Raw genomic sequence first — 25,183 nt, 5'->3', positions numbered from 1 at the left:
TTATTTGGGCCCTTTGCTGTTTACTTTGTTTATTAACGATCTTCCCTCAATCATAACACATTCTCGTGTACTAATGTATGCTGATGATGTTAAGCTTTTTTTTATCATGTAATGATATAGCGTCGGGATTTAACTTACAGTCGGATATTGATTGTTTTCATGAATGGTGTGAGTACAACCTTTTAAATTTGAACTGCCTTAAATGCAACGTTATGACTTTTTATAGGGGTACTCCTACGTTTATCAGTTACTTTCTTAAAAATACGCCACTTGACCGTATATATTCAGTTAACGATTTAGGTGTTATTTTTGACCCTAAACTTAAATTTGACTGCCACATTATGTCCACTGTTAACAAAGCCATGAGTGTTCTTGGGTTTATAAAGCGTTGGCCAAAAGAATTTGATGACCCTTATACGACCAAATTATTATTTACCTCCCTTGTCCGTTCGATTTTGGAATATTGTTCGTCGGTTTGGAATCCACAATATCAAGTGCACATCGACCGTATTGAGAAGGTACAAAAAAAATTTCTCTTATTTGCCCTGCGAAGTTTGAACTGGGAAGGCTTCCTTCCTACGAGAGTAGATTACAATTGCTTAATTTACTTACACTTGTAAATCGTAGAACAATGCTTGGTACTATTTTTATAAAAAATCTTATAAGAGGTGACATTGATTCTGCAGAACTTTTAAACCGCCTAACATTCAACGTTCCCGTTAGACTAACACGAAATTATTATCCTCTAAATTTGCCACGATGTACATCAAATTTTTGTCTGCACGAGCCCTTTCGCGTTCTATGTAATAACTATAATAAACTTTATCATTTAATTTGCATTTCAACATCTATCCCTAACTCTATATTCTAACTCATTTGCTTTATTCTTAGCTGTGCCCTTTATTTTCATTTGTGTCCCGTCTCTATTTATGTATGTATCTTCCTCACGAACTCGCATTTTTTGCCCAAATTGATAAAAGGGCCCCGCGCGTAACAAGCACGTGCTTGGTGTCGTTGGGCCACTTATTTGTACTGTTCGAAGTGCATCAACGTCCATATATTTTCTTTTAATATGCTATCGCATGGAATAGCAAAATGTAAGTCCACGATATGAAAGTCGTTTTGGATTATATATTTAGTTGTCTGTATCTCAATAGAGCTTAGCCCTTTTGATTTTGTAACCTCCTGACTTATTCCTTTTATATATATTATATAGTTAAAGTTTATGTCATGATAGACATTCGAATTTTCGTTGATTATTGAAATGTCTGCACCCGTGTCTACTGAAAACATAAGTTCTTTTCCTGTGGATACGTTAGTAAAAGTAAAAAATATATTCTGACTGAGATTAATTGCATGAGACATTACATTTTCTACTGTTGGGTACTTAAAGGGTCTCGAGAGTTTCCCGATGTATTTTGGGCTACTCATGGTTATTGGTTATTGGTTATTGGTATTATTGGTATTGTGGCCTCTATTTGAGCTACCACGTCTCTCAATGGTTTCCTTTTTATTGACCTCTTCCATTATTATTATAATTGAAACTGTAGTAGTCGGTTTAATTATTATTACGACCATTAAAGTTCGCGGTTTCCTCCACTGAGGATAATTTTTATAATAAAGTACAGTGTTTGGTACAGAATTTTACCTTATCAATTGCGCCGTCCGTTATGTAAGCACTTTCTAGAGCTCTCTTCATCTGCTCAATCCTGACGTGTATTAGATAGCAGTTTTGTTTCGTTGCTGTAGGTTTAGTTTTGTTTTTATTATCGACCTAATTCGATATCGAGAAAACTTGCTAAGTTTTCTGCTTTACCATCAAATACTGGTATAAGCTTTGATGCAGTGTTGATAAAATCAGTATTTCACTGTGCCATTGTAATAAGTTTTTCCTCAGCTGTTCTCGAGCTATTGTCTGAATCTGTAGAATTGTCCAAATCAAACATTCATATAGCTGGGATAGTGAGGTTATTTATTTCTTCCCCTTCCAAATCCTTTTGATTAATATTAATAACTTCTTTTGATTCTGTTTCTTCACCAGTTTCAATTATTATTATTAAGTATTAAGAATATTAGGTATTGATATATCGAGCTTAAACTTTTTTTTAATAGTTGTCAAATTGGATCTTAGTCTGATCAAAAACTTTAATACTTGACACCCATGATCTTAATTGAAATTATCTCTGTGTTCAGATATTAGTATTCGTGCTTCATTAAAGCATTTAACTAATATTTCTACGTGTTTTCTAACAGTGGTTTTCTGTATCGGTATATTCTTGGTTAATGACTTATGCGATTTGTCAAATTCAGCTTTAATGTTTGATAATTCATTCCATTCCATTATGTTATAGATATGAATTATTTTTTAGATTCCATCATAACAATTGCTCTACCTATTCCATTCCATTATGTTATAGGTATGAATTATTTTTTACATTCCATCATAACAATTGCTCTACCTAAGATTGGGTGCTCGTCTATTCTTGATCTAACTTGCACACCCGGCATGGTCGTTAGTGCTATTCGTTTTTGGGTTGGAGTGCAGTGAAGCAATGGTTTCCGTATTCGTATACGCTAACAGGGGTTGTATATATTAATTGCTGAACTCTTCTACTTGGCGCACATTATGAAAACAATTATAACTAGCATTATATTTACAAATTCCAAATCAATGTTATTCGGTTCAACTTTATTTATTACATTAGCAGTGGAATCCACTGACTTAACGTCTACTATAGCCATTATTGTTTTGTTAAAATTATAATTGTAATTATCAGGTATTTCTTCACTGAATTTACTTATCGAATTACTCCTCTTCTATTCTATAAGGGCCTTCTTTATATATCTTTATTTTGTTTTCTTTTACATGTATCCTACTTTTAGTTTCGTATAGCTTTACAGGCTACACTTCTAAACGAGCGGAAATGGAAATATTTAGACCTAATATATACTGATGATCCGCATCCTCTGCGTCAGCTGGTCGTCATGGTGGTTGGCTGCACTGACGCTTCTTCGCAGGCGAAAGTGGCGGGTTGCCCCTTTCGCTTGTTGATGTGCTGCTGATATCTGGGCCCTATTCGCTTAGGCGGGGCCGGTGTCGGTCCTTGCACTGGTCTTCGGCTTTATGCATGCGTATTTGCATGCCGCAGAGTAAAGAGGTCCGGGGCAGTTGGTAGGGCAGACTGTTGGTCTTTTCGGCAGTAGCTTGGGAGTATTTGTTTTTGTTATGAGTTTTTGATTTATAACTTTTATTTTATTTGTTGAGTTGTGACTTGTGGTACTCTATTTTTGAGGGTTTCTTTTAAAAATGCAAGCTGATTATAAAGTTTTTGAGCCGTCGTCCTGCAGGCGGCGTTGGCTGTGCAAATAGCAGCCACTTGATGTGCGCTATTCTTTTATTAATTTTATTTTGTCTGACCTCCAAGTACCATCACTCACACTCTACTCACTCAGTCTTCCTTTTTTTTTATTTCTTCCCGTCGCCTTGTTTTGTTGCCAAACTTTTCAGAGGTGGAATGCTTTTGAGTCCAGTTGCCTCTTCGCTGCTCTTCGTCACACTTGTCACGGTCTCCATGTAAGCTTTTTGGAACAATCGCATTTTAAATTGACTAGACCATCGGTTGTGGGTGCTTTTATCGTCTTTACTTGAATGAATCTTGGTGCTCTTAGACTCAGGCTTGCTAGCTGTCGGCACAGCGGCAGAGCAGCCGTTTTATATATTTAATATATAAGTAAAGTAACAATATGTTAAAAGGGCAGAGAGAGAGCACATATGTATATAAGCGCTCAGTATGGGATCCATGCTGACTCGGCTCTAAGCACTTTGAAATGGTTGTGGGAACTTGGCACGCTGTCGCTGAGTGACAAAGGTAATGCCCTATGTATATTATTGGCATAACAACAAAGTGTTGCGACTTCGGCTAACAAAGTGTTGCCGCTCAACATTTATGTTATATGATAAGAACGCATATTGGCATACATTACACTAAATTACCGGATTTATGTTCCAGTAACTAACAGTTCTGGTAACATCTCCATAATTCTGCTAGCCAAATACTTAAATATCCTAAAAAATAAAAAAAAATAAAAGGATGAATTTCCATTTAAATCCAAAATTATAAAAGTCCTCATAGTTAAAAAGACAAAATTCAAGAACGAGTCCAAAAACTTTTTATGATAAAATAACAGCTCTCTTTTATTAAAAAACAAAAAGTCACTTCCTAATCGGGAAAAAAAATGGCTAATCTACTATCGTCAGATTAATAAAAAACTCTTGTATGATAAATTTCCGGTTTAATAAAAGCGCCAAATTTTTTTTGAACTTAACGGATGTTTATGAGAAATGTAGGCAACATAACCTTAAACTACAAAAATGTTCGTATTTAAGCAAGAATTGTTTTTTTCTAGGACAATAACGCACAAACATGGGAAAACTTAACTTGCCTTTAACGAATTCCGAAGGCTAAGTATCAGGACCGAATCAGTACAGTTCCTTTTGTTTGCACTACGTGGTTTAAACTGGAAAACACATCGTAACCTACCGTCTTACGCGGACAGACTGCGTCTACTGAACTTGCCCTACCTTAAGGATCGTCAGTCCTGCCACGGTGTAATGTTCCTTCACAAAATAATCACTGGACTTGTAAAATCAAGCTATCTTCTCCGTCAAATAAAGTTATCCATCCCTGTAAAGTCAATTCGTTACTTTTGACATATGACCCTAAATATTTGTTAAGCGAATTGTGAATTACAAGATCAATTTCGCGTTATATGTTCCCAATATTGTGATTTTTAATATTCATTGCATGCTCTGTAGATCTGAATGTATCAAACATCCTACCTACCTGTCTTTGCCACCGCCCACTTGATGTGAGACGGGTATTATGGTTATGTTGGCAGATATTTGCTGACTTCAGGAAATAAAATATAACTATAAAAACATTGCCACTAAATTTGTGGAAGACATATAATATATAATCCCGACCGCAGTCGCGCGATTGGCCTAGATACAAGACAACTAATTGCGGTTTGTGCGGCTCACGGAGTATTTGTACGCCTACGAGTCTGAAGAGGGTTGGGGAGACCCTGCAGAAGACATTGATATGAGGAAAAACACTACGCTACATACGCTATTCTCAGTAATACCCTTGCAGATTTAAAGACTGAAGTCGGTGACAATACTCTCGTTTCCGATCAATTGCTCAACACTTCTCGCAGAAGCCAAGTAGATTTTCAGTACGAGCGAATGAAACTGCCTACCTTTTCTGGAAACTATGAAGACTGGAAACACTTTTCGAATATGTTCGCGGCATCGATCGCATTTAATACGTTATTTCACTGATTGCAAACTATTTCACAATTTGAGATCCTACCTGTCTGGCAAGGCACTCACATTAGTGAAACGTATTTCCGTTACCTTTATAAACTACAGTGAAGCCTGAGACAAGTTGAAAAAGCTGTACAACAAAACCCGCTTATTATCCTATAATTTCTGAACATTTTTTTAACGCTGCCTAATGATACAACCACCAACCTCGTTAATCATGGGCCCAGTATGCAAAATCTGAAAACCCTAGTCTGACCATCGACCAATTACTAATACCTAGATCTTTAAGCGCAAGCAATCAACTTCGATCTCAACAAGGTACACCATAATGAAGCGTTTCTCCTGCAGGGAAATATACTTATTACACTCTGGAAAACATTCCAGTTGCAAAACCCTATTGCCAACCATCCAAGCGGATGTCAGCGATTCTTTCGGAAACACAGCAACATGCAGAATGCTTTTAGACACGGGATCCACCAATACTTTGGCATCTGAATAATTTGTGCAGCGGATTGGCGTGCATCGCACGCGTGCAATGTATATGACACATTACTTAGGGGCCCTTGCCCAATTTATAAACAACTTTGAGCCAAGAGCTTTTTTCCATTCTTTAAACAAAACCTCCAATCGATTCACACCCAGATCAGTTTCACTCTCTCCGCTCTAAAGGGATTCTGTAAACATCCAAGCCGATATTGTAAACACATCATCCTATTCTTCGACTCTCTTGGATGTTTCTCTTAATCAAATTTTTGTGATAAATCTCTTAAGCCAAGGTTTGATTATGGATTATTGAACCAAAGTCAGGCAGTGCGTTTTTGAATCCGAATAGATCGGTCGACAATTTGAATATAGCGAGCAGTGAAAATTAAGTTCGGTACTAATAAAAATTATGTAAACTAGTGAATAAAAATTAACAATAAAAAAGTATATTTTTTTAAAAAATTCACTAAGCAAGAATTTAATTGACGCCCAACTTGGGGCGGTGCTATTTAAAAAAAATTCCTGAAATAAGTTTTAAAACAAATTAGTTTTCGAAAACAAAAAGGGAATTCGAGCCGCTCTAAAACCTAACCGATGACATGATAAAAAGTGTTTACATCGTGAAAATAGCTAAAGGAGGAAAACAATAAATGCAATAATCCCCCTTTGTTTACAACAATCCTTTATTAGTGATCGTAACGAAAAACACACTGCTCAAAAAAAACTATTACTCTCAAAAACAAATATTAAACAAAAATAAAAGTCAAATGGATAAATAAAAATTTTTAATTAAAAATCAAATACAAATTCAACAAAAGAAGGAAGAGCTGAGGGCCATCCCTCGCTACACGGAAATCAATTGATGGAAGAGCTGGGGGCCACCCCTCGCTTTAAGAAGACGCCAAACAGGATCATCAGGCAAAAAGAAGACATCCCATAAGCAAGGAAACTAAGAAGAACAGTTAGTGAGCTGTTTAATTATAGTTATATATATATAAGAATTTAGTTCATAAAAACTTTTTAATAAAAACAAACAAGGTGGAAGAGTTAATCAACGACTTTGAAAAGATTCTAACATGATAACAGTGGCTTCTAGCTGCCAGATGGTTAATGTAAGCGATTTAATAGCACAAATAGTTAATAAGGAATTGAGTCCTTTAAGGAATGAAATCGCGAGTTTAAAGACACAATTAAATCACAATGTAAAGAAGGTTGAGGAATTCAAGGTGGAAGATGTTGATCCAAACGTAAGGTGCTATACTTCTTATGAAATCATTAGTTCGGTTCGAGAATATAAAGGCGAAGAAGATATTTACTTTAGCTGGAGAGAATCGCCGAAAATAGCAATGTGTCAATTCGAAAGGGGAAGTGAAAAATACTTCTCGGCACAATCTATTCTTCGAAATAAAATTAAAGACATTGCCGATGATGCTTTAACTGATAATGGAACCGTATTGAATTTTGACGCCATAATGGCAAGACTAGATTTTGTTTTTGGTCACAAGCGACCTAAATATATTTTAGGACAGGACTTAAGTGTATTAAGTCAGAGGAAATTATCGATTATGGAATTTTATAATTTGGTAAATAAAAAATGTACTTTCTTGATTAACAAAACCATTATGACACATGGAATAAGCCAATTACATCTGAACTTAATCAAAAACATAGAAAGACAACCCTACGAGTGTTCATAACTGGCCGTAACGGCCATATCTCAGATGTAATATTTTCAATGAATCCACCCGATTTACTGAACGCAATGGTAATAGTACAAGAACTTGATAGCAACAATTTGAGGGCCCAATTCGCGAACAATTTTATATCATCACAACGCAAGTCAAAAGTCTTCTTCAAAAGACTTCTTGTTATATTAAAGCAGCAATTTATAAGAACAAAAATGAACTACCAATATATAAAAAAGTATCCACATTGAATGGATATTCAATAATTAAGTTTTATCATATGATAACTATTCTCGATACGCGGTATATTTTTTATGAAATAGATGGGCTAGACTCAGATTTACTTGTTGGCTACAACCTATTGAAAAAAATCGGAGCTATAATTGATACAGCAAAAGGGGTAATAAAGTATAATGGAAAGGAGGAAAAATTAAATTACGATAACGGTAATATTTTAAACCAACATTCTTTGACAGAAGAAAACACCATTCTTCCGTTAAAAGAATTCATAATAAAAAAATACTTTGATCAAAAGCTTCAAATCAGATCCTAATCTGAAGAGGGAAATCAAAGCTACTCTGGTTTGGGAAACATAAATCCTGAACACGCCGTCGTTGAATTATGCGACAGAAGTAAAAGTTTGGAATACAAAAATCCTGAACGCGCCGTCGTAGAAGTATCCGACAACCAAAAAATTAACAATATACAGAATTCATCCTCGTATCAAAGAAAAGATTTGGAGGACAAAATATTAAATATTATTAAAAAAGAATATTCCAAAATAAATATGCAGATTCCTTTTAGGACTGACGCGGTGAAATAAATACCGAAAACGACAGGGCTATTTATAGTAAGCAATACCCTTATGCTCTATCAGCCTCAGATTTTGTAAATTCTGAAATCGCCAGAATGCTTAAAGAAGAAATTATATGGCCCAGCAGTAGCCCTTATAATTCCCCAGTATTAGTCGTACCAAAAAGGGGTTTTAACGAAGATGGAACTCCCAAACTTAGACTAGTAATAGATTATAAGAAACTTAACGAAAACACCATACCAGATAGATATCCAACGCAGGATCCTTCCGCAATTTTTTCAAACCTCGGGAAGGCTAAATACTTTTCCACAATTGATTTGGAATCAGGATTCCACCAAATTCTCAAGAATGAAAAAGACATTCAAAAAACCTAATTCTCAATAAATAATGGAAAATGCGAATACCACAATCGTAGAATATCCAATTCCTAAAAATATTCGAGAGCATAGAAGCTTCCTAGGCCTTACAGGATACTACAGAAAATTTGTTCAAAATTACGCCAAAATTGCTTAACCGCGAAAAATTTAGAAGGCCAAAATGGCAAAGTATCAAAAAAGGCATCACGCAAAACTTCTATACAGTTAGATGAGCCAGCTGTAAGAGCTTTTAACGAGCTCAAAAATAAAATAATCGCACAAGTAAAGTAAGTGCAACCCGATTATAAAAAAAAATTTACTTTAACCACCGATGCGTAAGATTTGGCTATAGGTGCGGTTTTTACTCAGGAAGTAAAACCAATTACTTTCATATCAAAAACTCTGACAAAAACTGAACAATAATATGCTACTTTAAGAAGGAACTTTTAGCTAAAGTTTGGGCTTTTAAAAATTAACGAAATTATTTATATGGAGTTAACAACATTGAAATCTACACAGATTATCAACCGCTCTATACAATCTATACAAATTAAGATACAAGTTAATAACTTAACAGAAAGTATTGAGTTGGTCTGAGATCAAAACACTCAGCATTCAGAGAGTAGTTTCGAGAATGATATACAAGAAACCCGATAACCCTTAAACCAGTTTGAGCAACAATTCCTAATAGCAACAGGGAGGTGTACAATACATGAGTCGATTAACGTGTTTGGAAATACTAGACATACATATAATAGAGTATGACACTCCGGAAAATTTAATAACTCTCTTAAAGGAATACCTTCCACCTAATATTACAATTCAAATTCATTGTAGCTTAGAAAACCTTTACATAATTTAAAAACCACTTAAGGATAATTTTATAAATAAATTTTTATTTACTAGAATATTTGTCCAAGACGTAGAAAACGCTGAAGACAGATCGCTTATAATAACATAAACGCATTGTCGAACACGCAGAGGGCTTAATGAAAATTATAAACAAACTAACCGGCTATATTATTGGCCTAACTTATATCAAAAACTAAAAGAGTTTGTTAAGAATTGCACAATCTGCAATCAGAACAAATATAACAGACATCCAGTACAAATTCCTATCGGTCAAGCACCTATTCCGGATGGAGAAGGTGAATGTTTGCATATTGTCATTTATTACGCCCAAAATCTTATATTCATCACATGTATAGATTCATATTCTAAATTTTTAGTCGTAAAAGAAATCCCTAATAAATTAAATATAGAAAACAAAGTTTCAGAGATTCTACAACAATTCCCATGAGCCAAAACCTTGATGATAGATAACGAACCAAGTTTTTCTTCATCCCAATTTAAATCTTTTGCACAAAGAAATGGGATATCTTTATTTTTTGCAGATCCTCGACATATTACTTCCAACGGACAAATTGAAAGGTCACACTTTACTTTAACAGAAATTGCACGCTGCATTAAAGATGAACTCAACTTAGTTGATTATTCTGAAATAGTAATTAGAGCAGCACAGAAATACAACTTATCAATTCACTCTATAATCAATCAACGACAGTATGATATATTATTTAATAAAATCAAACACGATAAAATTCCCCAATTGTTTAAGCAAGCACAGGATAAAATGTTACATTTTCATAATAAAGACAGAAAAGAAAAGAATTATCACGTAGGAGAAGTAATTTAAGTAAAGAAACACGGGGAAAGAAATAAGCTTAACCCTAGATATAAAAAACAGGGTGTTAAGGAAAATCATCCTCATAAAGTGATTATTAATAACAGAAACCGTACGATTCATAAAGATAATATTAAATTTTAAACAATTTTAGTTATCTTAAATTCCATATAATGAATTCAGTAATGTACTTATTATTGCTGGTAGCTTCAACCAAATCGAAATTATGGATTACACAGACCATGATTACTTTCTTTACAAGGATACCAAAGAAGTCCTCATTTATGAATCATACGCGGATTTATTTCATATAACTAACTTAAGTTTTTCTAAAGATATTATTACTCTTGAACAGAATCTTTTAACAGTCATAACGTTCAGAATTCAATACTTATTTCAATTAAATACTTATTTCTCAAATAACGCCCTCAAAAAGAGGCATTAATGAATTAGGCACAATCTGGAAATGGATAGCAGGAACATCAGATCAGGATTATTTCATAACAGTTCAAAATAAAATTGATGATTTGATAAAAAACAATAACGTTCAATTCGTTATTAATTCCAAAATATTTAAAGAAGTAAAAACTCTATCTGACATCTTTAAAACCGCCTTTAAAGATCAAGAAATTCCACTCAGATAATACCGCCTTCGTTTGCTGACTTACGATCCTATGAATTTAATGGACACATTTACATTAGCAAAAATAGATGCTTTCAACACAAAAATTCTAAACAATGATGACATACAGGAAATTTATAAACATGAACCAAAACCTGTTATTATTACTGATCTATTGGATATATCAGAATATAAAATCGCTTTGCACCAAGATCTTATTATTATATATAATAGCGAACTTATTATTATATACAAAGCGATTTTATATACCCTATAATTATTGATCGTTGTGAAGTTTACAACTCAATAATGGAAAATTGTTGATCAATAATCATGTCGTAAAATGTAAAATTAAGTTGTATGTAATGTCTAATTTGAAGACGGAATTATTTAACAACTATTGCACATTAAACCCGAAGATTCTTGTTTTACCAGATTACTAAATGGAGAAAAATCTTTATGTAATAAAATAAAACATTAAAAATGTAGATATAATTCAAGAAGTAGCCATTTTTATAAACGGACTTAAATGCTTTTAATTAAAGACAGAAAATTCTTAATATTCAATCCATTCAAATTGAAATTCAACCAGAAACTAATATCTAATCTCTTAAGCCGAGGTTCGATTATGGATTATTGAATCAAAGTCAGGCAGTCCGTTTTTAAATCCGAATTGATCGTTCATCAAACAGAATATCGCAAGCAGTGGAAATTAAGTTCGGCACTAAGAAAAATTGTGTAAACTAGTGAACAAGAATTATCAATAAAAAAAATATATTTTTTTTTAAATTCACTAAGCAATAATTTAATTTGCACGCATTTCGATCCGGTCATACTCGAGGAGGCGCTCACTTTAAGCTGCGATTTCGTCATTTGGATCATATCATCGATATGGATTCCTTCATTTTGTCATTGCTGCCATCATCCCTTAGCAGACCTCTCGTTCTGTACCCCAGGATCTACAGATGTCATCGTCGGATCTGATCAACTATGGTTTCTATATAACAGAGAACGAAAACATTTTAGTAGGGATCCCATAGCTCTCAATACAATTTTTGGATATTTTGGTTCCAAAGACGAAGCTAATTTGACTCTTAGGCAAAGCGAAGTTCAAACTACGGAAATGTAGTTCAAACTGTTAGCACCCTCTGCATTCATTACCTGAAGAGGTCTGATGTTACAGCCAGGTGCAGCTCAGCAAAAATTCACCCATGGAATCGCCCGACAAGGTCCTTGGAATTCAGTGGAATCCAGGTCCCTATGTAATGTTTATCAAATCCACAAAATTCGATCTCAGCATTGTCCTCCGAAGCGAAAACTGTTATTGCAACTTTCAGATCTACGATCCACTTGTGATTGCAGCGCCCGCTGCCATGCTTCTCAAGCTTATTTTCCAAGAAAATTGGACCGCTGTCATACACTGGAAGGAACCAATTTCTGAATCCTTGAATGCTGGAGGGCAATAGTAGAGGATTTATCGCCGCTAACTCAATGCCAAGTACTTCAGTATAGAACGCCCAGTTCTTCAGAGAAGAACGCCCAGCAAAGCCAACAACTTTACATAGCTTTCCTGACGAAAGTATCGGCAAGTTTCTCATCAACTAGATCTGATCCTGGACTCGGCTCTTAAAAGTAACTAACTTTTGTTATCGCTTTATTAATCGTCTTCGAACTTTGAACTGCAGGCAGCTCAAGACCAACTTCTTCGTTACAAATGGGCCTTTCAGCTAAAAAAAAGGACGCCAGCTTAATGCAAAATCGCAGCTGATCCGTGTTTTTTTATTCTTAATTAGAAAGAACTCATGCAAGTTGGCGGACGAATTGAGAGGTCCACCCTAAACGCCAAGAATGACTGTCTTTCATTGTAAACGCGGTTTCCACTGATCTATACTTAGACAACGGTACCACCTTTCATGGCAGCAATCGAGTACTCGACGAAATGAGGCTGTTAACCATTGAGCAACGCAAGGAAGAGAATTCAGAAAACTTCTTCGCCAATGAAGGTATCTTGTGACACTTCATAACGCCTCCTGTCCCACATTTCGGGGAAATCTGGGAAGCCGGAATTCGGTCCATCAAGCTACATATGAAGAGGATAATGGGATCGTCAGCCTTAAGCTAAAGTTTTAAAACAGATTAAAGCCTTATTCATCGCGATTGATTGTTCTAACTTATATCGAATGTTAGGTAAAGACAAATAAATATAAATTTATACAGTTACACTTCTGGCGTCCGATTTATTACCATCTCTCGCTTTTTTGTGTTATCTGTTTACAGAAGCCTTGGAAGAAAGCATATCAGAAACGCATTCATTAAAAAAAGTATTTAATTCTATATAGAATAGTTCAGTGGCACTTTCAATGTCTGTACAATTGTAAAAGTCTGTCCAAATATAATTACAAATTATATCGTTAAGTTTATTTAAGTCATATTTACAAAATAATCTAATTTTAGTTGGAGAAACTAAAGGTATCAGAGCAGTGGAGGCAAATTGCCATCTCCATTGTTGTATAATATCGGTCTTCAGGTACAACAAGAGTGTAAATTCTACATACCGTGACTTCAGACGGGTCTGAAGCTAACATAAGATCTAGTTGTTTGTTTAAGAAATTTCGTATAAAGCTTACTTGCTTTAACGATAATTCTAAAAGGCCTTCCCCAAAATAATGCACGGATAAAGGTAAAGCGAAATATCAGATAGATTAAAGTCGCCCAAAACAATAAAATTACTAGATCAGAGCCAGGTGGAATAAAAGAACATGTAACCCAATAGATAAAGATTGCACGGAAACTTTCACACTTAGAAATTCTAATTCATCATAGAGCTTGGATAGCTTCATATTTAGTCCCCTAACATTTAGATAGGCAAAAAAAAACTTTTTAGTTATTTGGCACAGTGGAAGGCCTGTTATTTGTTCTCAGTTTATTGGGAACAAATTCTTTAAGTACTAAATCATCATTAAGCCAAAAGCTTTCAGAAAGTTATACACTAAAGATATCAAACATTTTAAAAGACGATATCCTACGAGTGTATGAAAATCGAAATTGTTTAACTGCAATATCCTCGGATGGGAATTTTTAACGTAAAATTTCCCAAACACCCTCAGATGTGTTATCTGGGGTAATATAGAGACAAATAATCGCTTCCTTTGTGGAACAAATGAAGTTTCTTATGCCCCCAGCAGCAGTTTGAACCTCTCTAGACTGATAACGGTGCCTACTGTGCCTATATTTTCTTAGACTTAGTCATTACAGAAGATTTTATTCCGGAAACATGGACTTCACTCGAGCTAGCTGTGTCCATAGGCACAGTTGGTTCATTTACCCCTGTGTAAACAGAAACTGCTGCTACCAAGTAATCGTATTAACGGCGGTTAAGCTGGATTTCTTGCGTTTAGGCGACTCGGTCATTAATTTTTGCGGAGTGTACAATAATTTTAGTCAAAAGTTTGCGACGCAGTGAAAGAGACGTTTCCGACCCCATAAAGTATATATATTCTTGATCAGCGTCACAGACGAGTCGATCTAGCCATGTCCGTCTGTCCGTTCGCTTCTACGCAAACTAATCTCTCAGTTTTAAAGCTATCGCGCTGGAACTTTCCCAAAAGTCTTCTTATATGAGTAGGAACCAGACGGATCGGACAACTATATCTTACTAAATCTTACTAAATTTAAAAAAAATTATATCTTCGGTGTTTTTTAACATATAACCTTCCAAGCTTGGAAATAATATTTTTTGATTTAATCTGAATTTTGAATTAAATTTTATCAAAATCGGACGACTATATCATATAGCTGCCATAGAAATGATCGGAAAATTAGTCGAAAAATATGAAAAAAAACAAGAAATGAAGTTATCTTCGGCAAGCCGAAGTTTGTATACCTTTGCAGTTATAAGAAACAATCAACTTCAGTAACACCATGTGAAATTTTAATGGATTGTTGCTGGCTTCAGAGATATTAAAGCAAAAATTATTTCACTCTTTTTCCGATTTTTTCCCAATTTCGAATTGAGTGTTATCAAAATCGGACGACTATTTGATTTAGCTGTCATAGGAACGATCGTAATATGGGTGGGAAAATACCCTTCATTTCTGTCAGCCAAATTATATCTTTGGTATTTTTTAACATATAACCTTCTACACTAGGAAATAATATTTCTTAATTGGTTTTGAATTTTGAATTAACTTTTATCAACATTGGACGACTATATCATATAGCTGTCATAGGAACAATCGGAAAATGGGTGGGAAATTGGTTGCCACACCCCCTCTAACGCCCATAAACTTTACCCAGCGTATTCCAATTTTAAAGTTCCCGAATTCTCATTTGGTTACGCATCTGAAAACACTATAACGAAATACATCTAGACGTCTCGACTGCGAAATGTAACTAACATGTCCATTTGCCTTAGAAAATTGACATGCGTGTTGTAAAAAAGATGCGACTTAGAACTATTTGTTTTTGAAATGCGTTCCCAAATTTACGACGGGGTATGCGTATGGGGAATTAGCAAAATGACACGGTAAGTACTTTTACTACTCGTAGTGTATAATGCTATACTAGATTCTAGCAGGTAAAAGAATGCCTTTTCGAGCCCATAAATATATATATTCTTATTCAGTCGACCTAGTCATTTCCGCCTGTCTGTTTATTTCAAGTTGCCATGCACACTCTAACAAACTGTCTACCGGCCACATTCTCAAAGTTTTCAAATAAGTCTAAGTGAAATTTATTTCGATTATCAATATATTATTTATCACTTGTGGGTATATTAGAATGCCGTGGCTGTACTCTGCTCAGTGCGGAACACGGCACGTTAAATAAGTTCGGAGGGATCCGAGACACACCTGTCCGATGTAACTAAAGTAGTTTCTCTAGCAGTCGACCAAGTCTCCAGTCAACTTGGCCGTGTACTTAATCTCAGTTACCTATGCCGCAATTCGGAGACTTATGCTGTCCCGAATGTCGCGACGTAGCTAGCTCTTGTTCTTGCTTCTGTCCAACTTTTATGGCTGTAAATTCTTGAGTTTGACTTGCTTGACATTGTTGTGTACTCACGGCACACCGGAGCTCTCTCGTTCTCTCCACTCCTTTTATTATAACTCTCCTTCCCCTATCTCTGCCAACTCTTTTTCCTCTTACTTTTCATACTCAGTTCCTTTATACTCTTTAAACTCTCTCTCCTCGTACTCTTAAAACTTTCTTTCGTCGTACTCTCCATACTCTCTTTCCTCGTACTTTTTAAACTCTTCGACTCTATTCTCCAAGCTCTTTTTTCGCAGGTCTTATATTACGTCATTTATTACGTATTCAGAAACTAGAAGGCCTCCGTACAGACAATGGTCAAGCACTCTTTCTCCGTCGTCGAATAGCTCTTCTCGGATCCGTTTCTCAGAGATTTAACGAATTATTATTATTATAATTATTATAGTATTATACAGTATTGTTAACATAATGTTATATTTAAATTGTCTAACGTTCACATTTATTATTTTGACATAAACCATCCGATCGTTCTAATTGAAATATAAAAATCTAAAATAGTAAAAAAAAATTATATTTTCAAGAGTAAAATTAAATTTGAACAAGAAAAGAAGTAAGTTTCGGAAAGCCAAAGTTGGTACTCTTGCAGTTATCAGAAATAATCAACGATTACATTTTTAAGAAATTTTACTAGATTCAGTGAAATTAAAAAAAAAAATATTAAATATCTGACCGTTTCTTTAACAGCTATATCTTAGACTCTCCGATTTTTATTTATTTCCCGATCGTTCCTATGACAGCTGTGTGATATAGACGTCCGATTTTGAAAAGATTAAATTTGAAATTTAGAACTAATTACAACAAGTTAGGTTACTATATGTTAAAAACATCAAAGATACAAATATACCCTTGCAGAGGGTATAATGATTTCAGTCAAAAGTTTGCAACGCAGTGAAGGAGACGTTTCCGATCCCATAAAGTATATACAAGGTGTGTTCAAAGAGTATTGTGACTTTGTATTTTCAAGAAAAACTATTAATTTATTTATCAATATTAATGTTGTCCCCTTCAAAGTAATCCCCCTCAGATACAATACACTTATGCCAACGGTTTTTCCAGTCCTCAAAGCACCTCCCATAAGCACCTTTTTGTATAGCCTTGAGCTCTTCCAGCGATGCAGTCTTTATCTCTTCAATCGTTGCAAATATCCGTCCTTTCAAAGGTCTCTTTAGTTTTGGGAACAAGAAAAAGTCACATGGGGCCAAATCCGGTGAATATGGTGGCTGAGGCATTATTGTGGTGTTGTTTTTGGCGAAAAAAGCTCTCACAAGCAAAGATGAGTGAGCAGGGGCATTATCGTGATGCAAAAGCCATGAATTGATTTTGCACAATTCTGGACGTTTCTTTCGTATTGCTTCTCGCAAACGACGCATAACTTCTAGATAATACTGTTTATTGACCGTACGTCCATATGGTAAGAACTCCTGATGCACCACGCCATGGTAATCGAAGAATACAGTGATCAAAACTTTGATATTTGATCGAACTTGGCGTGCTTTTTTCGGTCTTGGCTCACCTGGGCTCTTCCATTGTGACGATTGGGCTTTTGTTTCGATATCATACCCAAATACCCATGATTCGTCACCAGTTATGACCCTTTTGAGTAAATCTGGGTCGTCGTTGACGTCATCCAACAGCTCTTGAGCGATGCTCATGCGACGGTTCTTTTGGTCAAAATTCATCAATTTTGGAACAAACTCATGCCAAAAACGTTTGAAAAAATTTCATGGCACGAGCCAAGCGATATACCGACATCCTCAGCAACTTCTCTGATAGTGATACGACGATTTTCCAAAACAATTTTTGTCACTGCTTGAACGTTTTCATCAGTTGTTGACGTGCTTGGGCGTCTAGAGCGAGGCTCGTCATTGGCATCTTCCCGGCCATCTTGGAAGAGTTTGTACCACTTGTAAACATTTTTTTTAATCAGAACAGTTTCAAATTCGTAAAAATTTAAAAAATTTTATTTCCAAACGTAGAAGGTTATATGTGAAAAAACATGAAAGATATAATTTTTTTTATATTTTCCGAATAATTTTCCGTTTGTTTTTATGACAGCTGTATGACATAGTAGTCCGATTTTGATCCAATTTAATTCGAAATTCAAAACTAATTAAAAAATGTTATTTTCAAGCTTGGAAGGTTATAAGTGAAAAAAACATGAAGGATATAAATTTTTTATATTTTCCGACTAATTTTCCGATAGTTTTAATGGCAGTCATATGATATAGTCGTCCGATTTTAATTTAAATGTTAAAAAACACCAGAGATATAATTTTTCCCTTTTTTTTACATTTTTCCCCGATAGTTCCTATCCGTCAATATCAATTTGATATGCGAGTTATATGACACATTATTTAGGGGCTCTTACCCAATTTATAAACAACTTTGAGCCGAGAGCCAATTTCCAAATAACTCTGACAGACCCGAGATAAACCCGTGGTCAGCTATTTCTTTCAACCAGGCCTCCGAATCATTCCCACCCAGATCAATTTCACGCAGCCCAAATCAAACGGATGCTGTAAACATCCAGTCCGCTAACGTAGACAAAAGATCCCCAAAGCGAGCCCCGAGTCCGTTAACGTAAACAAAAAGATCCCCAAAGCGGTCCCTAAAACTCCGCTAATGTAAACACCAATTTCCGGCCAAGATTGGACTTCAAATTTAATTGGCAAATTGCATCATCCTATTTTCCGACTCTCTTGAGCCATTCTCTTTATCAATTTTTGTGGATAAAATCTCTTAAGCCGAGGTTTGATTATTGATCATTGAACTAGAGAGCAGTCAGTCCGTTTTTGAGATCCGAATCGAGCAGTAGTACAAATCGAGTAAAACTAAACGAGCAGTGAATTAACTAAGTTCGACCTATTAAAAAATTGTAGTAGTGATTAAGTGATTAATAAATAAAAATAAATTTTTTAAATCAAATCACTAGTGAGAAACTTAATTTGCGCATGTTTTTTAGACAAATATCACTTTTACCATGAAAAATTGACAAATTGATACCAAAAAATGTAATTTTCTCGAATTCTCTCGTTTCGAGTATTTCTTGACATCAAAAAAGAGAGGATAGAGCAATATGGCGGCGTGAATTACGTGAGTAGAAGCGCAATAGATACTTCAAACATGTTGTCTCGCTTGCACTAACATGGTTTTCGTGGCTTTTGACATTAACGCCCGCGGAAAACGTTGTGCGATAGACCAGATGGTAAGGTTTCTGTCTCTGATGCTAAAGGTCCCAGGTTCAAGTACGCCCCAAGGCAGAGTATGCTTAAGAATAATATCTAAAATGTCCTTATAATTGCTATAACACAGCTGCATTTAAATGATTTCAGATTTCAATAAAAAAATAAAAATAAATTTGTCACGGGGAGGACTCGAACCACTAACCGTCAGGCCTGTGTATCAAAAACGAAGCGCTAGCCCTCTGAGCCAACGCTTGATTGTGACAAAAAAGCTTCGTCAAATCTTTTTTCTAAAAAAAAAAAATTGATAGCGCTAATGTAAAAATGATATTACCGAAATATCGTTTTTAACATTTCGATCATATCAAATTAATATGTGTCTGTACAATTGTAAAAGTCTGTCCAAATATAATGACAAATTATATCGTTAAGTTTATTTAAGTCACATTTACAAAAAAATCTAATTTTAGTTGGAGAAACTAAAGGTATCAGAGCAGTGGAGGCAAATTGCCAACTCCATTGTTGTATAATATCGGTCTTTAGGTACAACAAGAGCGTCAATTCTACATACCGTGACTTCAGACGGGTCTGAAACAAACATAAGATCTAGTTGTCTGTTTAAGAAATTTCGTATAAAGCTTACTTGCTTTAATGGGCGGATAAAGGTAAAGCAAAATATCAGATAGATTAAAGTCGCCCAAAACAATAAAATTACTAGATCAGAGCCAGGTGGAATAAAAGAAAATGTTACCCAATAGATAAAGATTGCACGGAAACTTTCACACTTAGAAATTCTAATTCATCATAAAGCTTGGATATCTTCATATTTAGTCCCCTAACATTTAGATAGGCAAAAAATAAACTTTTTAGTTATTTGGCTCAGTGGAAGGCCTGTTATTTGTTCTCAGTTTATTGGGAACAAATTCTTTAAGTACTAAATCATCATCAAGCCAAAAGCTTTCAGAAAGTTATACACTAAAGATATCAAACATTTTAAAAGACGATATCCTACGAGTGTATGAAAATCGAAATTGTTTAACTGCAATATCCTCGGATGGGAATTTTTAACGTAAAATTTCCCAAACACCCTCAGATGTGTTATCTGGGTAATATTAACCCAAATAATCAACTTCCTTTGTGGAACAAATGAAGTTTCTTATGCCCCCGGCAGCAGTTTTAACCTCTCTAGACTGATAACGGTGCCTAATGTGCCTATACTTTCTTAGACTTAGTCATTACAAAAGATTTTATTCCGGGAACATGGACTTCACCCGAGCTAGCTGTATCCATAGGCACAGTTGGTTCATTTACCCCTGTGTAAACAGAAACTGCTGCTACCAAGTAATCGTATTAACGGCGGTTAAGCTGGATTTCTTGCGTTTAGGCGACTCGGTCGTTAATTTTTGCAGAGGGTACAATAATTTTAGTCAAAAGTTTGCGACGCAGTGAAAGAGACGTTTCCGACCCCATAAAGTATATATATTCTTGATCAGCGCTACAGACGAGTCGATCTAGCCATGTCCGTCTGTCCGTTCGCCTCTACGCAAACTAATCTCTCAGTTTTAAAGCTATCGCGCTGGAACTTTCCCAAAAGTCTTCTTATATGAGTAGGAACCAGACGGATCGGACAACTATATCTTATAGCTCCCATAGGAACTATCGGGGAAAAATTTTAAAAAAAAAGTATATCTTCGGTGTTTTTTAACATATAACCTTCCAAGCTTAGAAATAATATTTTCTAATTAATTCTGAATTTTGAATTAAATTTTATCAAAATCGGACGACTATATCATATAGCTGCCATAGAAATGATCGGAAAATTAGTCGAAAAATATGAAAAAAAACAAGAAATGAAGTTATCTTCGGCAACCCAAAGTTTGTATACCCTTGCAGTTATAAGAAACAATCAACTTCAGTAACACCATGTGAAATTTTAATGGATTGTTGCTGGCTTCAGAGATATTAAAACAAAAATTATTTCACTCTTTTTCCGATTTTATCCCAATTTCGAATTGAATGTTATCAAAATCGGACGACTATTTAATTTAGCTGTCATAGGAACGATCGTAATATGGGTGGGAAAATACCCTTCATTTTTGTCAGCCAAATTATATCTTTGGTATTTTTTAACATATAACCTTCTACACTAGGAAATAATATTTTTTAATTGGTTTTGAATTTTGAATTAACTTTTATCAACATTGGACGACTATATCATATAGCTGTCATAGGAACAATCGGAAAATGGGTGGGAAACTTTACCCAGCGTATTCCAATTTTAAAGTTCCCCAATTCTCATTTGGTTACGCATCTGAATACACTATAACGAAATACATCTAGACGTCTCGACTGCGAAATATAACTAACATGTCCACTTAGAACTATTTGTTTTTGAAATGCGTTCCCAAATTTACGACGGGGTATTCGTATGGTGAATTAGCAAAATGATACGGTAGTACTTTTATACCCGTTACTACTCGTAGTGTATAATGATATACTAGATTCTAGCAGGTAGAAGAATGCCTTTTCGAGCCCATAAATATATATATTCTTATTCAGTCGACCTAGTCATTTCCGCCTGTCTGTTTATTTCAAGTTGCCATGCACACTCTAACAAACTGTCTACCGCCCACATTCTCAAAGTATTCAAATAAGTCTAAGTGCAATTTATTTTGATTATCAATATATTATTTCATGAAATAAAACATTTTCGAAATCAGACTATCCATTAAAAAGTTATAAGCAAACAAAGAGATTGCCGGTAAGTGGCGCCGTACCTGGTGTGTAATTGTGAACAGTCACTTGTGACATTTTCTTCAGCATGCTCTTATGGCCTTTACTGCCTTTACTGTCAGAGAGTTTGCCTTGCCTTTGTCTGTTGCATCACTGCTTTTAACGGTAACTTGAGGATCAGCTTTCCCATTGCATTCAGCTCAACTTCAGATTACTCCGACTGTTGCCTGATGAAAACAGCTTTTGCCTCTTACATTTTCGGACCGTAGAGCTCCCATGTTGTGCCTCGTCGTTTTCTCGTGCCGTCCGCCTATTCTTGATTCTTCAAATCGCTCTTGTGCACAATACGATTTTGGCAGTTTACGGGTAATACAAAATCGAGCACCTTCCTTCTGCGGCCTGCGACAGGTATTGCTCCTGTTTTCAAACGACATCGCCGATCCTTGGATTCTATTGCAGCCGTCGCAGGCTGTAATACTTGGATTGGTCCTGGGCTGATTTCCTAGATTTTGTGGCATAATTTCAATTATTTCTTGTATTTTTTTGGCGTTTCTTTGCCTGTGTTAGGAACGAAGGCGAGTAACCAGTTGACTTTCCTTTTGTTTTGTCCGGCAAATTGTGCTTTCATTGTTTTTACGGTCTAGTTTGATTACCCGCGCTTAATGCTCGACTGGCAAACTGCACCCCTTTATCCGTGATTACCACTTTGGGTCACCCATTCTTTCCGCTGTTCGATCTTGGAAGTAGTTACACAGTTTGCGCACACCTTTTCGGTTCTGGTTCAATATTTTCCCTGCCGCTTTCCTCTGATTTGGTTCGAACTTCCGGTAATACCGGTCTACTAGTCTGGTAATTGCTTCCTACAGGCTCGGTAACTCTTGCAAGACTACCTTACCTCTTGAGGGACTCCCAGGTTCCAGGCCGTTAACACCCCGGCCGTTGTGTCTGTTAATGGCAGGTATGACGATTTCGTGACCTGGCTATCTAAGCACCAACGCGTCTACTACCCCTGGTAATTCAACAGGTAATATCAGCACTTCTACATTGAGCTTTACGCTTGCTGGGCTGAACCTTTCGTCTGCGAGCCTAACTTGTCGTCTTGTCCTTGTAATCATTCCCAGTACAGCCAGGATTTCCGCAGCTCTTCGCTGTTGATCCGCTGTCGATTTTGGCTTTGTAGGAATTTCCACTGATCGTCACTGCTATGAACAACTGCTGCTTCTGCTGACACCTTGATGGCTTGACACCTTGTGAGACCTCTTATCCCAATCCTACAGCACATCCAAGCGACGGGCTTCTTGCAGCTCGGTAATGGGCTTAGAAACCTTGTAACCGCTAGATGGTGATCTGTGGTCTCCAAAGTCGTCCACGTGGTCAGAGTATTCTTGTTAGGGTATCCATCTCAATCAAGTAGTTTTTAAAAGACTATCTGAACCTATGGTTCCCTCGCTTGGCAGACCAGAGCGAGCTTATCGAAGTAACACCTTGGTAAAAAAAAACGTGTGGAAGATCACGCCGGCCTTCACTCAGTTTCCCTTTGACGACACGGACAATCGTCCGACTTACGCCAGCAGTCCCAATATCAAAAACCCAGTGGAAGTCGAACCTAGTCTTCCGAATCTAAGCCGTGTAAATCCTGGATGTTCTCCCTGCCAATCTTGCGCGCGGCGGTGCTGCTGATGACGTTCTGCGCTTCTCGGCGATGATCTTGCTTGGCAAGATCCCTATGCTACGAAGATGCGTCGGTGCTACGCCTGCTCAATTCCCACTTAACTATTTATGCTCATAGGATGGCAGTGAAGTTTAAGCTGAGAAAGCACGTTCCCCTGGACGAGAGCGACTGACTCCACGGACAGGGCTTGTCTGTGTTGGACAGGAAATCCAAGATGGCTTTGCTAGACGAGTGTCTGCTAAATGGGTGGCATCACAGATGGGATCTAGCGGCTCACGGTTCCGTGACTCGCCAGTTCTTCCCAGAGGCAGCGTTCGTCTACAAGAGGAAGAAGTTTGTCTTTACCTTAAGAGTCGGATTCTTGCTGACAGGGTACGGGTCGTTCAAAACATTTCTCCATGGCAGAACCCTCAGCATCAAAACCGCATGCTCATGTAGAGAGGTGAGTGAGGACTGGCTTCACATACTGTGTGAGTGCCGCCTCTATAGCGATTTGCGTGACTTGGATGCCCTTGGATTTGTTCGAGTCCAAGAACGATGGAACATCGCAGGAATAGTCGAGACCCCAGAACGGAAGCGTGTCCTAGGAGCTTTTGCTGATGCTGCCTTCTCAAGGCGTAGGATGGATGCGACGAGGGATGAACCGCAGGCGCCGGGACAATAGTTCCAAAACCCCCTTGCCGTGTGGCAACGGCGAAGAATACTGCCACAGCCTGTCATTGCTTGCTGAAGGGGTGAGGACCACCGAGCCTGAATTTTCGGTGCCATGGGTTGAGTGGTTCTCCAAGGCTACTCATTGAGGTCGGCCCCCAAGTGGGAGTTTCGTGGTGGCTGTGTTTGACACCTATAGAGTCTCCGGGATCGACGTGGATGTTGCGTTTATACAACTCGGGTGCTGCGACCCAAAGAACAATAGAGATTTTAGATAGATCTCGCCCCTACGCAAGAGTGAGTCCTTGCCCGACAAGCAAGTACTTAAATTGCTACTGGGGTGGTTGCTATGTACAGAGCTATAGCTTCTAGTCCGGGGCGTTGGTTTGGTGCTTAACCCAGACCCGTGCATTATATACTCACTTGTGGGTATATTAGAATGCCGTGGCTGTACTCCCTTCAGTGCGGAACACGGCACGTTAAATAAGTTCGGAGGGATCCGAGACACACCTGTCAGATGTAACTAAAGTAGTTTCTCTAGCAGTCGACCAAGTCTCCAGTCAGCTTGCTCTTGTTCTTGCTTCTGTCCAACTTTTATGGCTGTAAATTCTAGAGTTTGACTTGCTTGACATTGTTGTGTACTCACGGCACACCGGAGCTCTCTCGTTCTCTCCACTCCTTTTATTATAACTCTCCTTCCCCTATCTCTGCCAACTCTTTTTCCTCTTATTTTTCATACTCAGTTCCTTTATACTCTTTAAACTCTCTCTCTCTCCTCGTACTCTCCAAACATTCTTTCGTCGTACTCTCCATACTTTCTTTCCTCGTACTTTTTAAGCTCTTCGACTCTATCCTCCAAGCTCTTTTTTTTATATAAATTAATTTTTTTTAATTTTTATATTTAAATTGTCTAACGTTCACATTTA

The 25,183-nt window shown here is 36.6% G+C and overlaps 1 protein-coding gene and 1 long non-coding RNA gene across 13 annotated transcripts in view; both read right to left on the bottom strand.

Annotated features, from left to right (window-relative positions):
* Positions 1-25,183, bottom strand: part of LOC108028871 (putative serine/threonine-protein kinase STE20-like) — a 202,768-nt gene that overhangs the window by 114,289 nt on the left and 63,296 nt on the right. The gene's annotated exons all lie outside the window — the stretch shown is intronic.
* On the bottom strand, positions 2,675-4,018 carry LOC127011734 (uncharacterized). The gene is made up of 2 exons (XR_007765014.1): positions 3,450-4,018; positions 2,675-3,204 (listed from the first exon to the last, which is right to left on the bottom strand). It is a non-coding gene; the product is annotated as an uncharacterized LOC127011734 (long non-coding RNA).

This window comes from Drosophila biarmipes, unplaced genomic scaffold, assembly GCF_025231255.1.
Source record: "Drosophila biarmipes strain raj3 unplaced genomic scaffold, RU_DBia_V1.1 ptg000007l, whole genome shotgun sequence".
Classification (NCBI taxonomy): domain Eukaryota; kingdom Metazoa; phylum Arthropoda; class Insecta; order Diptera; family Drosophilidae; genus Drosophila; species Drosophila biarmipes.
Note: the sequence above shows the minus strand (reverse complement) of the source record. Positions and strands in the feature narration are given on the sequence as shown.